This window comes from Eriocheir sinensis, chromosome 35 (genome assembly GCF_024679095.1).
Source record: "Eriocheir sinensis breed Jianghai 21 chromosome 35, ASM2467909v1, whole genome shotgun sequence".
Taxonomy (NCBI): domain Eukaryota; kingdom Metazoa; phylum Arthropoda; class Malacostraca; order Decapoda; family Varunidae; genus Eriocheir; species Eriocheir sinensis.
This window is the reverse complement of record NC_066543.1, coordinates 14158729-14175209: the sequence shown is the minus strand read 5'-3', so window position 1 is coordinate 14175209 and position 16481 is coordinate 14158729. Positions and strand designations below refer to the sequence as shown.

The 16481-nt window shown below is 43.9% G+C and overlaps 1 long non-coding RNA gene across 1 annotated transcript in view; it reads right to left on the bottom strand.

The window, feature by feature from the left end:
- Positions 1–921: 921 nt before the first annotated feature.
- Positions 922–16481, bottom strand: part of LOC127007580 (uncharacterized) — a 57203-nt gene continuing 41643 nt past the window's right edge. Inside the window, exon 4 of the long non-coding RNA XR_007760296.1 lies at positions 922–1001. This is a non-coding gene — a long non-coding RNA (uncharacterized LOC127007580). The remainder of the gene's footprint in view (positions 1002–16481) is intronic.

Here is a 16481-nt window from a genome sequence, read left to right as displayed (position 1 = left end):
GAGGGAAAGGAAAAAGTGAGGAGGTAAAATGAAGGGACAGCAATATTCGAGGAAGAGGAAAGAAGGAAAAGATCAGGGCTGGATTGGAAGGATTGATGGGAAGGAAGGAGGAACAGGGGTAGAAGAACAGGAAAAGGGGAGGAGGCAAAATGAGGGGACACCAATATTCGAAAGAGAGAGAGAAGAAGGATGGAAAAGATCAGGGCTGGATTGGAAGGATTGATGGGAAGGAAGGAGGAACAGGGGTAGAAGGAAAGGAAAAGGGAAGGAGGCAAAATGAGGGGACACCAATATTCGAAAGAGAGAGGAAGGAAGGAAGGAAAATATCACGGCTGGATTGGAAGGATTGATGGGAGGGAAGGAGGAACAGGAAGGAACGGTAAGCAAGATGGAGGGGAGGAAGGAAGGCCGCGCGGGAATGGAAGATAAATGAGACAATAAAAAAGCAGGCACGCACATACGAAAAAAACATAAAAAAAAGAAGAAAAACGTGGAACCGAGAGGAAACCTCGGGTTAAAAATACAAAGGCTATTAAAAGGCCACGAAAGAAAGTCAAATCTCATTACAACTTAGAAAGGCTTGACGGGTGAAAGAAAACCAGACAAAGCATTGAACCGAAAGAGAGAGAGAGAGAGAGAGAGAGAGAGAGAGAGCATATCCTTACCCATTGAACAAGAAAAAAAAACTCCGATGAATTCCTCTGAAGCCTTCCAATGATTATAAATATGGTTCCCCAACAAAACCTCACATTCACATACCATTTTTTTTTTAGCCTATAGCGCCGGTAGACTTTTCATGATGCTGTCAGTAGGTTTTTTTTTTCTTGTTCAATGGGTAAGGATATGCTCTCTCTCTCTCTCTCTCTCTCTCTCTCTCTCTCTCTCTCTCTCTCTCTCTCTCTCTTTCGGTTCAATGCTTTGTCTGGACTCCTGGTTGGCTGGTTGCACCCTGGTCCTCCATGACACCATACCCGCACTCTGACCACTCAACCATCCCATATCTGTGGAAAGTAGGAGTGTAATAACTTCCCATACTTTCTAACCTTCTAAAACCATCCAATTAATATTCAACGCCATCCACGTAACGTTACATTTGTCCTCAAATACTCCAAGGTAATGTATTTTCCCCTCCATCTGTCTCCTAGCAACCCTGAGGCACACTATCTTTTTCCCCCATTCATCCTATCTTCAATGATCCATCCAGCACCATTTCCCTATTTTCCTCCCCATAAATCTCCTAGCAACCCCGAGGCACACTATTTTTTCCCCCATTCATCCTATCTTCAATGATCCATCCAGCACCATTTCCCTATTTTCCTCCCCATAAATCTCCTAGCAACCCCGAGGCACACTATTTTTTCCCCCATTCATCCTATCTTCAATGATCCATCCAGCACCATTTCCCTATTTTCCTCCCCATAAATCTCCTAGCAACCCCGAGGCACACTATTTTTTCCCCCATTTTTCCTATCCTCAATGATCCATCCAGCACCACCAACCTATTCCCCCTTCCTCCTAATTCCAGGCCTTCCTCGCTCTAGTGTTACCTTGCCTGTATTCCCTCGCCACCCGCCATCATAATCATCCACCCTAAAAATTCAACAGCGCTAAATGTTCTCCATAACTCATACCACAATCACCTCTGAGACGTTCCCCGGAGATCAACACCCAACACCCTACGCTTCCCACACCACCTCCTCCTCCTGCTCCTTCTCCTTCTCCTCCCTTGTACATACTCGCTCTTCTCTCCGTGCTCGCCCCCTTACGTCCTCCCCATCGCCGCCCTCACAACATAACCGCAATAATAACAAGAGAGGAAAAAGGCGCCCGAGAATTATATACGAGTCCAGATACCAAGAGGCCGTAAATTAACTTGACTCCAATTTGTTGCTAAAAAGAGAAAATGTATGAGAGACAGAGACAAAGAGAAGGGGAGGGAGGGAGGGAGGGAGATGAGAGAGAGAGAGAGAGAGAGAGAGAGAGAGAGAGAGAGAGAGAGAAGGAGGAGAGAAGAAGGAGATGGAGGAGATGAAAGGAGAAGAGGAGAATGTCAAGGGCATAGATATGGGAGGTTAGAGCTCTTTACGTGGGCGAAAAACACACTATCTCTCTCTCTCTCTCTCTCTCTCTCTCTCTCTCTCTCTCTCTCTCTCTCTCTCTCTCTCTCTCTCTCTCTCTCTCTCTCTCTCTCTCTCTCTCTCTCACCTCCCGCTCCTTTCCTTCCTCTCCGTCAGGACGTATGACCGCGATAAAACTATAATTGTCCTCAGCGGCCGCCGTATATCTTTTACTACAACTACCGCTGCCGTCATAACTCTCCACTACTGCTCTACTGCATCTGCTACTATTTTTATTACCTCCCCCCCTGCTACTACTACTATTACTGCTACTACTATTACTGCTTCTGCTATTACTACTACTACTACTACTACAACTACCACTACTACTACTACTACTTCTACTACTACTTATATTACTATCTTTACTGATACTTCTACTTCCACTCCCAATACTACTACTACTACTACTACTATTAGGTACATCAATTACTTAGACAACAGTATCGAGAGCAATCTATACAACGATGATAATGATAATAATAAGAGTAATAATAATAATAATAATAATAATAATAATAATAATAATAATAATAATAATAATAATAATAATAATAATAATAATAATAATAATAATAATAATAATAATAATAATAATAATAATAATAATAATAATAATAATAATAATAATAATAATAATAATAATAATAATAATAATAATAATAATAATAATAATAATAATAATAATAATAATAATAATAATAATAATAATAATAATAATAATAATAATAATAATAATAATAATAATAATAATAATAATAATAATAATAATAATAATAATAATAATAACTAGACGCATAGCACTCGGAGAGTGCACACCTCCGCCAAAGATCGTCCTGAAAATTGGTATGGGCATCACCTGTGATCCTATGCATCATATGGAAGCATTTGTTTCGAAATTTGATGAAATTCTATTTTTGGGGAAACTTTGACCTTGGGCGAACTTTTCGAGGTCAAGGTCAAAGGTCAAGGTCAAGGCCATGCAAGGTGCATCATATGGAAGCATTTGTTTCGAAATTTGATTTTTTTTGGAAACTTTGACCTTGGGCGAGCTTTTCGAGGTCAAGGTCAAAAGTCAAGGTCAAGGCCATGTAAGGTGCGTCTTTCCATGAGCTAAAATATGAACCAAGTCTGAAGTCTCTACGATGACGAGAACCGAAGTTATGGCCAATCTGATGTTTAGCGCGATCTTGACTTTGACCTTTGAAATAAAATAAAAAAATTGGTTCTATTCTGGATGCAAGGTGCATCATATGGAAGTATTTGTTTCGAAACTTGATGAAATTCTACTTCTGGGGGAAACTTTGACCTTGGGCGAACTTTTCGAGGTCAAGGTCAAAGGTCAAGGTCAAGGCCATGCAAGGTGCGTCTTTCCATGAGGTAAAATATGAACCAAGCCTAAAGTCTCTACGATGACGAGAACCGAAGTTATGGCCAAAATATCGTTTTGTGCGACCCTGACATTGATCTTTGACCTTTGACATCAAACCTTTAATGGGCTCTATTCTGGATGGGCACGAAGCTTCTCTGAAAAACTGGTTGTTATATCCGCAAAATTGTGCACAGGAGACTGTTCACGAACAAACAAACAAATAAATAAACATACTGACCGGACCGAAAATATAACCTTCTCCCAATTTCGTTGGCGGAGGTAATAACCTTAAATAGGCATTAATAAACATATACACAAATTCATACTGCTACCAAATATGTTATTGGCTATTGCATGAGGCACTGCTTTAATTATAGATTGACACACACACACACACACACACACACGTCTTCTCGTGTTAAATGTTAACATCGTGTCTAATAAACGTCAAGCGTATACCTCCTACGCTTAGAACACGTCGAGTCCAACGATGGGACTGTATATTACATTATTAGTGCTCTCTCTCTCTCTCTCTCTCTCTCTCTCTCTCTCTCTCTCTCTCTCTCTCTCTCTCTCTCTCTCTCTCTCTCTCTCTCTCTCTCTCTCTCTCTCTCTCTCTCTCTCTCTCTCTCTCTCTCTCTCTCTCTCTCTCTCTCTCTCTCTCTCTCTCTCATATCTACCTCACCCTGCCTCCTTTTCCCTTAACACACAACTCATCCTTTCACATCGCATAAATCTCCCTACCGATCCTCTACCTCTCACGATTCTCGATAAGAAGCTCACCTTTTCTTCACCGTGTCCTCGTTCTTATACTTCTTTTCACATTTTCTAGGCTGTTCACCATATTGAATTCTCGGATCTTCTACCAGTGATTCAGACTCTAATACTCGTATTCTTTTCTTTCTTGTCACTCTGACTCTTCACGATCTTACCTTTCCATTGGTTTCGTTGTTCACCTGTTTCTCTTTCTGCCTCCAGTCTTCTAACTTTACTGAAGACATCCCACGCTGGTCAAGGCGGTTTGCCCTTTCGCTCGTCTCTGTCAGCAAACCATTTACTGTCATGTGTGTGTCAGTATTAACGAGATAAGGAAGTCTTCCTATATCAGGTTATAACCAGTTCTCACACCTTTTAACAATTATTAAAGTTTTTCTGTCTGTCATAAGTAAAATTAAATAAAAAATGGGTATCTCTATTTTTCTCAGCGCTTTGTGAACAATATTCATTATTTTGCAACGACATTCATTTATACAGTCTGACACATTTACACATTATATGATTGGCGTATATATGTGGGAGGAGAGCATAAGGAAGACAACCACCATCACCACCAACATAACATCACGCATCACAGCCAACACCACCACCTCGAGTAAAACGCCTTCCACCCCAAAGGTAAAAGGCAACAACAACAAACATTATTATCTTCAACCTTTACCAGTCACGGAAGGACTGTTTAATGTTAGTGTACTCCATCCCGCCCCGGCAAATGCTCTTTTTCAACTATCCACCTGGTTTTCTGTTTGTCCTGGCTTATACAATTCACGAGTTACCACAATTAACTTAGGTGACCATCTTTTATCAGTATTACGTATAAGGCCTACCAAAGCGCATGTATATTTTTTATGGTGGTTACATTTTCTCAACCTTTTTCTGTTCCCTAATCAGTGATGCTCGCTTCCTGTTTCTCCGTGATATACCCGGAGTATTTTTTCTCCATTCCTCTTTGTGTGCTTCTTAGATTTCTCTTTAAATCTTTTTGTGATCCGTTAAGTCAGGCCTGAGAACAACAACATCAGACTTTTACCATTTATAAAGGTTGTTTGTCTCCATATCCGTAAAGCTACATTAATTCTAATTCAGCCCGCTCCGCCCATCAGCAACAGAGCTGGGCGCGGCACCGTTCGAACTTGGATGTGTTCTTGGACGAAAGTGGGACGTTACTCGCGGAGAAAGAAATGAGGCAAGGGCGAGGAGCGCTGGCTGTTATTGGGTGCTGAGCTGCTGCTGTACGTTGGCAGAGCCAAGGCGGAGGGAGGGGAGAGCAGTGCCTGGTGGGGGGGATGGGTCAGGAGTCTCAAGAAGGACTGGTGGCGGCGGTCACCAGCCAGGCAGGATCGTGCGTGCCTCAGAAGCTTTATGACGACGCTAATCGGCCCCGGCCACTCGTTCTCATTAAGGCAGCCCCTCACGAATACTGCCCTGGACACACGGCCTTACGTGTGCCTGCAAGGGCGTGTGTTGCTATTATATATATATATATATATATATATATATATATATATATATATATATATATATATATATATATATATATATATATATATATATATATATATATATATATACATATACAAACAAACAAAGAAACGGAAAAATCAACATACCCGTTACACATGTATACTAACATAAATATTATACGTATATTAAATGACCGCTTATTGCATATGATTTACTATGCAACGTATTAAATCTCCTTTTTGAAATCAACATTGATTACTTAAAAAGAGGTTTGATCATGCCTCCTCGTACAATTATACATACAATAATTAATTGCACTATAAGCAACAAAAACAAATGTTATTGTTGCTTTGTTCATGTTTTATTTCTACTTCAGGCAATACTTTAGCTGCTAATGTTATTGATCACGGTAGATGTATTTTTTTCTCGTTATCATTAACTATAAAAATTTTGCCACTATTATCACACTGATAGTTTCCGTAGTTTTCATCACAGTTGTTATTAAATCAGGACCAGCATCGAGCCTGAGCATGACTGGCGCGGTTACTACCTCCGCCGGCCAGTCCGCGGGTGCTGGGTTCACGGCCACGCGCTGAGACCCACACAAACATTTGCATTCACCCGCTACTGTTGGCTTTACAGCGTGGTCAGAGTAAATATGTGAAAGGCAAACACAGGCCAACATAAGAGTATTAATGACGCTCTTTTACTACTGGTCCATCCGGCGGTCACTATCAGCCAGCCGTGTGCTCCAGGCAGGACACCAGTGCTACAGCAACATGGCCTGGGCAGAGGGGAGAGAGGTGAACACTGTCGCAGTATTTATTTTTTGCGTCACGTTAATTACTTTCGATATTCTATACATAAAATAAAAAATAATAATGAATAATAATAGAATAAGAAGGAGGAGGAGGAGGGGAGGAGGAAGCGGACGATAATAGAGAAATATAGCAGAGCGGGCCCAAGACACCCTGGTGGCTCATGCCGAGGCTACTTGGTTCAGTAATGGGATCAATTCCGACCCCAGCACCGCTTCGACCGGCACGACAAATTAATCTTATTTCTTACTTATTTATATTCGTTCAATAAAGTTCATCTATTAAGAAGTAACGATCGACGTTAATTTCAAACCAATTCGTAAGTCTTCGCAGTGACTGCTCCAGCAAGGTGTTTTTGTTTTTTCCAGTGGCCGATGACTCACCTCGAACATGAACTATTGCCTCTGTCTGTGTTTCATCGTCTCGGAATCAGTCAACCATTGTCACTTTATTGGGTGAGTTTATAACTAGGTTACACGGTGCGTCGCTGTGCCCTCTTAAGCACCTCGATATTTTCCTTACAATTGGAGGATTAGAACATTGCAGAAGACCAATCATTCCCCAATCCACCAGTACCATTACCAACCCTTTCCCTCTCCACCAGTCCCATGACCATCCCGTCCCCAATCCAGCAGTCCCATTACCAATCCTTCCCCTCTCCACCAGTCCCATTACCAACACGTCAACTATCCACCAGTCCCATTACCAATCGTTCCCTTGTCCACCAGCCCCATTACCAACCCTTCCCCTATCCACCAGTCCAATTACCAACCCTTCCCCTATTCACCAGTCTCATTACTAACCCTTCCCCTATCCACCAGTCCCATTACCAACCCTTCCCCTATCCACCAGTTCCATTGCCAACCCTTCCCCTCTCCACCAGTCCCATTACCAACCCTTCCCCTCTCCACCAGTCCCATTACCAACCCTGCCCCTATCCACCAGTCCCATTACCAACCCTTCCCCTATCCACCAGTCACTGAGTAACTTCTTAGTACCTGCATCTTACCCATTATGGGGAAGCAGACTAAGATATTATATCAAATGTTTTTTTTTTTATTGTATGTATGTATCACTCAAAGTTTTCTCGATGGCCATAACTCAGCAAGGGATTTAACCATTTTAATAATCAGTCGAAGATGTTTTCTGCCCTCCTGGCTGGCGCGCGAGCTGAGTACTGGCTGATTACTACTGAATGATGGCTCCATACCCCAAGCGGCGGTGGTGAGTAGATCAAAGTCAAGGACAGACGACACTGATTACACCGCTGGAATGATTAATGGTTGGAGCACCACATTCTCGACTGTCGCATATTTTTAGAAGCTGATATATTTTGACCTTTGTAATACTGTGAGGAAGGTATCATGAAACTATAATTAAAGTGACGGCAAGACTACGACTAGTGGTTCATCGTTGTGGGATGTCGGCGTGCAGTAGCGTGGAGCGGGGTGTGTTTAGGCAATAAGAAACCGCAACACCCTCACCACGCCTGTCACTGCGGAGATGGTGAAACAAAGGAAAGCCAAGAATGTTAATGATCAAATGAGATGCTAGCCTTCGGTCATGGCAACGTCGCTACAGTTGATTGGTTTTGCAGTGACGGTAACTTCCTCATGCATGTTGGGAAGGGAGGGGACAATGCACAGCAGCAGAGTCAGCAGGCGGTACCACAGCCTCCGAGCCTCGAAGTAGGAAGCGGCTTACTTTGGCACCTATTGTTTTCCTCTCTCTGAATGACCTGCCTCAATTTCTTTCGACTGCGTGCATAAAAAAAAATATATATATACAAAAAATATCCCAAGTGGTTTGAGCACCTCACAAACATTGCCGGGGTAGGGATTATCTTTGTTAAGATGATACAGTTGGAGCACAGAGAATTGCTTTACCATTATTACATTGTCTATTGTGAGTCACGTTGTCCTTAGCTCCGTAACGTCTACTATACCACCACCGCCGCCTCTCTGGTGCCACATTCTTAGAACTCTTCACTGTACCCACTGATTACACTCCTAGTACGTTGCGCGCTTTCTGTCATTGTAGACACATACAACGTACAAATTAAATCGAAAAGGCTGAGATGGGGCGAGGATTAGAGAGCAGAGCTTAAAGGTGACTCTTTAGAGAACAAAGTGGTTCGCAGCATGTGATTCCGAGTGGTTAGGAGAGAGAGAGAGAGAGAGAGAGAGAGAGAGAGAGAGAGAGAGTGAGTGAGTGAGTGAGTGAGTGAGTGTGTGTGTGTGTGTGTGTGTGTGTGTGTGTTAGACAGACAGAAAGGTACACACACGCACGCACGCAAACACACCGAAAAGGAAAAAAAAACGAAGAGTGGAAAAAAAAAACTAAAACATACAGATCGCCAGGCAGGTACAGAGACATGCAGGTAAACTTCAGCAAATGGTAGAAAGGTAGAACTTCAGGGGTCAGGGGTTGGTATAGCACCGGCACCTGTCCTCCACAACACACCGCTGCATAATCCACATTGCGGGACGAGACATCACCTAGACCGCAATGATTGGACTGTTTGAGGGAGGTAAATAATTGACCCGGGCATATTTAGCATTAAAAACTCAACGTGTTCAGAAGTGTGAAAACAAAATCAAAACAACCATTACTGCTCACCTGGACAAACACAAACACGTTCTCTCTCTCTCTCTCTCTCTCTCTCTCTCTCTCTCTCTCTCTCTCTCTCTCTCTCTCTCTCTCTCTCTCTCTCTCTCTCTCTCTCTCTCTCTCTCTCTCTCTCTCTCTCTCTCTCTCTCTCTCTCTACTTATATTCCCTTTGTTCTAGACATTTCCGTTCTGTATAGTAATATTTATCTCATTTACATCTACCTTAACACTTAACATGAATAACAACGACAAATACTACTACTACTACTACTTTTACTACTACTACTACTACTACTACTACTACTACTACTACTAATAATAATAATAATAATAATAATAATAATAATAATAATAGTAATAATTTTTACAGTAAAGAACATGCTAACTTGACATTCAACGGCTCATTTACCTGATTGCGGCTTATTTCAGGAACGGAGTCGCTATGGTGAGAAAATGAATGTGCTGGGACAAGTTTATCACACACACACACACACACACACACACACGCGCGCGTCTAGACAATGCCCCGCCGCCGTCAACACACCGCCGCCACACACTCGCGCCGCCCACCTCATTTCCCCGCCCCGCCGCGAATCTTAATGGCGAGTGAACGCGTAATAAGTTGTGACCCGCCGCCGTGACGACCATCCTCGCGCCTCACTCCCCTCGCTGATGAAGGGCCGGAAACGGTCTGCTCTCAGGGGAAGGTGATATTCAAGTTGAAGTAAATAGTTCTGAAATGTTTACGTGCCCTTTATCAGCCACCAACACCTTCACCTTAACTCATGAGCAACGCATAAGACAAAGATCCCGAGCTGTCCGTTCAGGTACCGAAATGATTCTGAAATGTTTACGTGACTTTCAGCACAGCCACCAACACCTTCACCTCAACCAGTGAGCAACGCATAAGACAAAGAGTATCCTGAGTTGTCCGGTAAGGTACCCAAATGCATGCTACAGTGTGGGAAAAGCGAAAGTTGGAACGAGTGTCTGCCTCTCCCGACACTGGAACTAATGCCCACACACTGTCAGATTGCATGACATGTTCGCGTGCTGGGAGAAATATCATATCATTCCACGCAAAGACAAATGAAGTAATAAAGACTGAGCGAGACCTGAGTTTACCCGCGTCTTATCGACCTCTCCTAAGGGGCCCTGAGGCAGCCCTTTCCGGAGCGGAGGGAAGTGGTGTGGTGTCTCACGAGCCTCTGAAAAACGCATTGCGGTGGGGAGAAGTGCGGGCATAACAAAAATCATCCTTGCCTTCAGTGTCACGGCGTCAATGCTTCTTCCTATATAACACAAAATACAAGGCGTCAATGCTTCTTCCTACATAAGACATAATAAGATTAAAATACCAATATAACAAGACAGTACATCCAGAGTAGTTCCATCAACCAATTAGTAGCGGTTCTGATGATGATGAGCGTGACTATAGTCTGTTCACTTAAGCTAGATTCCTCTGGGCGCCAAGGCAGATTGGTAAGCTGCAGCTGATTGGCTGCTCCGCTCTCCCGCTAACACTCATGTCGGACCACATCTTGCATACTCGAGTGAGACATGTTCCTTTATTATATGCCATAGTTCACCTCACATACGAGCTAGCCAGTTTTGGTTGACACCATCAGACTCAGCCGTGACTGTAGAATCAAGATGTATTTTAAAAACTCGACAAAGCAAAAAAGAAAATGGTATTACGATGAGTTGAACTGTGAAGATGTTAAAAAAAGGTTTATAACATGTTTTGCTTATGCTCACTGTTTTCAACAGTTGTTCATTGACTGCAGAAATATATTATTACATTACGTAGGAAAATTTCTCGTGAACACAATAGTGTGATCAGAATGCAGTTAAAGCTCTACGTATTGAAAACACAGAGTTATTTATAGCAACATGTCACTCGCCCCAACCATCACGGCGTCGAGACACCCTGTATAATGATGTTAAAAAAAATGAGTGTCACGCGCGCCATGATGGTTGGGGCGAGTGACATGTTGCTATAAACAACTCTGTGTTTTCAATATGTGGAGCTTCATCTGCATTCTGATCATACTATCACAGTAACAAAGGAAACAGTGGAAGGGACGGTGACAGCATTGACAAGGAGAGTAGTATTGTCGGAGACTGAATCAGTGAAGCCATGGCAGTGGTGATAACATGACGGACAGTGATCAGAAAAAAAAGTGCCGGAGATTGTAGCAGCTCTGACAGTGAGTGAAAGCAACAGCATGCAAACACCGGTGGAAGCTGTGGTGACAACGTGGACAGTGGCGATAGGGTCGAGGCGTCAGTAATAGAGGCAGCAGAGGCAGCGGTGGTGACAGGCGCGGCACTGATGGCAAGCTGGACCGTAACAAGTGAAGGCAGCGGTTGAGGTGGTGGCCACATTCCGCACTAACGAAGCTCCACAATAACCCGCATCGTCGACACCTGCCACTCAACCAGCAGGAGCAGCAGCAGCCGGAGCGGGAGCGGTTGCAGCAAGATGGGGGTGTTGGGCTGATTGGGTGGCCAGCAGGGTTGGAGGATGGCTCGGTGGACCGGTGGAGAGTTGGGTGGGTGGGCGGAGTGCTGGCTGGGTACTGGACCGGCTGATTACCAAGCTCGTACACACGGCAGAAAATCCTCTTACTTTTATATCCAGAGCTTTGCCGGGCGACTCCTCGGCTTGGCGCGGGGGAAAGCGAGCGATGGCAGACTCGAGCACGCGAGCACCAACGAAAATATATGTGTTGGAACAGAATTTTTGAGCAGCCTGCATGGCGACCCTCCTACGCAGGTGGCCATGCGCTCCTCGGCCTTTTTTGGCAACAGGATTGCTTTTTAGGGACGCATATAAAAAGTGTTGGTACGTTTGGTTTATTCGGATTACACACACACACACACACACACACACACACACGCAAATATACGCACAAACACACACACGCAAACACACACCCGCGTGCCTCCCACTCATCATGCATACACACAATTTACGTACATGAACGACCTTCCAACCAATTATTTTTTTTATTACTAGAGAAAATACCTTTTGTTCTTTGATCACAGTATATGAAAAAGGCTGGTGAGTTTGCCTTTATTCTGATATTCGGGCACTTCTAAGAACGTCTTTGTTCTCTGAAAGGAAAACAAAACAATGAAAAAATCTGAGACAAGAACGAGAGCCCTCCCCCCCCCCCCTTCCCCGCCTTTAAAAAAAACCTTCGACTGGTTCCCCTCCTCAACGTCGCCCCGCTAGCAGTCAGCCCAATCCTGATCTAGACTAGTTGTCGCAGGGCTTGCATCCCCTCCCCGTAAAATTTTAAACCAGACTGATATAAAATAAAAACCCCGGTGGGCGGTGAACGAGGCTCCGGTCAAGCACCCAATACGGTTTTACTGGCGAACCCGAGTCCTAACGCACCCCGTGGCAGTTTCATGTCTCCACATTTAGGTTCAGAGAGACAGCACCAAGTCTGGATGGATCATAGGCATGTGTTGTGTGATCATCTATGTAAAGTTCTCTAGGGCATTATTATTATTTTTTTTTCTTTCTGTTTTTAGAATTTTGTAGATTGCTCTATTGAATCAAGGGTATTAAAAAAGGTGGTTTGGAAAAGAAATGACTCACTGAAACATGTAGCAATGGATATAAATTTGATACGATTTGGTTCAGGAAGAATATAGTATGTAAACTGTCAACGATTAAGGTAGATGCCGAGTGAAACAAATTGTGCAGATATGGAAAATCGATTCAGGACTTTAAACAGAGGTTACATTGATTTGTGGATATATGGTGAATAGGCTGATCTCTGGAAATATCTTGTGTTGGGGGCCTCTTGTAGTTTCCTTATTTATGTACATACATCTATCTATCAACTTACCGATATTTATGAATCCATATCTTCTAATCTCCCATAAATCATCCTTCTATCTATCAGTCCATGCATCGATCACCCTACCTCTCTACGTCTACGAGCATCATATTTTCACTCACATTCCCTCACTTTTACATCCTCGTCCACGCACATTCATTCGCTCTCTCTCGAGCACTTCCGGATGCACCTATTTTTCTTCGTATTTGTATTCGCGTTCATTTTTTTTCTTTTCAGATTTCGGAGTTTTACTATTGCTTCCTCCATTTTTCATTCCCTTTCGAGCACGAGCTGTTCGGAAACGTACTGTTTTCCCTCTAGGGCTGTCATCTGATATACACGTGTGCATGAACATTTTATTTCATGCCCGATAGCATACACCGATGGGGGTAAATATGCGACTGTGTCAGGCAGGATTTCTGTTTTATCGATGTTTGTATTTCCTTTCCATTTTTTTCACCGAAGTAGATATGAATAATGGATGTAATTTACTTGTTATATAGCAAAGGAAGCAGCTTAAGGGACAAACGAACATCAGAAAAAAATAGGCCCGGAAACTGCAGATGCTACAAACAGGGAGCAGAGGTTCTATGAGAATAATTAACTCCGGGTGGCAATGGGTGGCAAAGGGCCTCTACGTCCGGGTGTTCTCATATGAATTCGGGGATATGACAATCGTTCTTCCAAGAGGGCGATGATAAATAAAAATAAAGCATGATTTTTTTCATAAATTCAAAATATAACCTGTTGGCAACGAAACGAGCCTCACAAGTCCCTTCACACACCGCTCCTCTCTCCTCCACGTTACCCTCTTCCACTCCCCTTCCACGCTATGTCCTCCCACATTCCCCACCAATGACATCCTCCTCCACTCCCCATTCAGGCTATACTCTCAAACCCCTCTCTCAAGCTATCCTCTTTCACTTCCTATCCACACTTTCCCCAACCACAACCCCCACTAATTAAATCCTCTTCCTACGCCATCCACGCGATTTCCTCCCACTCTCCCCTCCCATGCTATCCTCTTCCATTCCCCACTCACGCTATACCCACCCACACTCCCCATTCACGCTTTCCTCTTCCACTCCCCACTCCCCACTCCCCACTCACGCTATACCCCCATACTCCCCCCACCCACGCCATACCCTCCCACACATTCCCCTTCCACGCTACCATCTTACCCCCCTCACGATTCCCTCCTCCCACTACTTTCCCCACTCACACACTCCCTTTCCACGCCACAGTCTCATCCCCCTTAAAGTTTCCTCTTTCCATTCCTGTCCCCACTCACACCTTCTCCCGCCCTCCACTCAACCCTCTGTCCCCATACATATAACACTCCAGAGCGCCTCCCACCCCCACCCTTTCCCCCACAGCCAAGCCTCCGTTACTGGGCTACGGGGAGGCGGCGGTGGCAGGGCGGCATCCATTACCCGGCAGCGTAAGCCTGCCAGGGGAGGAGAGAGGATGGCACTCCCGGTTCTAATTTGTCCCGCTGGTGGTGAGGGTACTGGAGGAGAGGAGGACGAAGAGGGTGATAAAATGTAAGGTGAAGAAAAAATAACACTAATAAGGATAAACATAAATATGAGCAAACACAAACACAAAACAAACACAAACAAACCAAATGCAAAATGAGGCAGGACCGAAAAATAAAGGAGGAAAATAAAAAAAATGCAATGCGATGAAAAAAAAGTATGGTGAAAAATAACACTAATTAGCATAAGCATAAACATAACCATCAGACAAATAAACGAACAAAACAAACAAAATGACACTAGACAAGAAAAAAAGGAGAGGCAAAAAAAGAAAGAACGCGAGGAAAAGAAATAATGAAAACCAAAATAATGAGGGAATGCAAAGCGCAACAGTAGTAGAAGTATATCAGTAATTGCACCTGGGAATTAAGCATGTGAAGTGATCCGAGACTGCCAGGTGTTGTCGAGACTTCTGACACCAGTAACACATGTATCCAGCGTTCGTTACCCCCAAGACAGGGCCAAGACTGAGCTAAGGCCTGGCCAGTGTGTGTGGATGTGTGGGTGTAGGCTCGGAAACACTTTCAGCCCAGAGCCCACGAGGGTACCATACAGCTGTCCGCGGCGACTCCTGGGAGCTATGTGGTGACCGTCTCCCACGCAAGATTCTCGACATGAAGGAATTTGGGAGGCGAAGAAGACCCACACACCCATCAACCACCCACCAGCCCGTAAAGACACCCGCCCACCCGCCCACTCATCACTACACCCACTCCAAGACAAGAGAAAAAGCTCATTAGAAAAGGGAAAACGGTAATAAGAAGCTGGGTGTGGAAGAGTCGAGGCGAGGAGACGGGGAAAACGTGAAAATGCTCGAGCAAGGAAAGACGGAAGTGGAAGAGACGGAGGAAAGGAGAGAAGGAATATAAGAGAAAGACAGGAAAAGAATGGATAGTGTTGGGAGGGGAAGGGAGACGTACCAGGGAGGAAGGGTGGAGAAGCAGAGGAAGAAGAGCATGAAAGATTCTGACAAAGGAAAAGGATGGACAGACAGACAGACAGAGAGAAAGACACGAACACATCAGCACCAACGGAAATAGGTGAGACAGATAGACGCTGGGTGAATGTTTCGGTGGAAGAATAATGAAATACCAAGACTTAAAAATGTAGTTAAAAAAGAAAAAAAAGACCAACAAAAATCAGGGTAACTAAAGAAAGATGCAAACACAAAAGAAACTTAAAAACACACAAACACAAACAAAAGTAAACAAACCTAAAAAAAATACAGCAAACACAAAAAACAAAAGAAGACAAGAAAAAAAGGCAAAAAAAAAAAAAAATCCGAATAAACAGACAAAAGAAAACAAAAACTTAAGCAAACAAACAAACCCTAAAAATGCCATCCAAACACATCAAACAAAAAATGAGACACGACAAGAAAAAAAGAAAAGCAAGACGCAAACAAACAAACAAACAAAAACAGCAAGGGAAGACAAAGAATAAAAAAAAAAACACATACAGGAGGAAAAAAACACCCGACTCGCAAGGTACATTAGGAGGAAGAGGCCTCGAGCGGACATGAAGCGGAAAACTCTCTCCAGGACCCCGAATTTAGCTGAGGACCACGCCACTTCCCCTCGTCCCTCGCGCCTCGTGTGGGTGAGTCGCGTGCCAGGCGGCCCACGCGTCCTTGAGGCTGAGCGGCCGTAAGTCTGTCACAGCGGAGGACACGGAGCTGGCAGTACACAGTGGTATCACATTTTTTTTCCTGCCCGGTTTATCTTTCTTTTTTTATATCTTTCTTGTTTCAGCTTCCTTGGATCTCACTACACGAAATGCACATGCTCTTTCTCTCTGCCTTTGTCTCTGTCTCTGTTTCTGTCTCTGTCTCTCTCTCTCTCTCTCTCTCTCTCTCTCTCTCTCTCTCTCTCTCTCTCTCTCTCTCTCTCTCTCTCTCTCTCTCTCTCTCTCTCTCTCTCTCTCTCTCT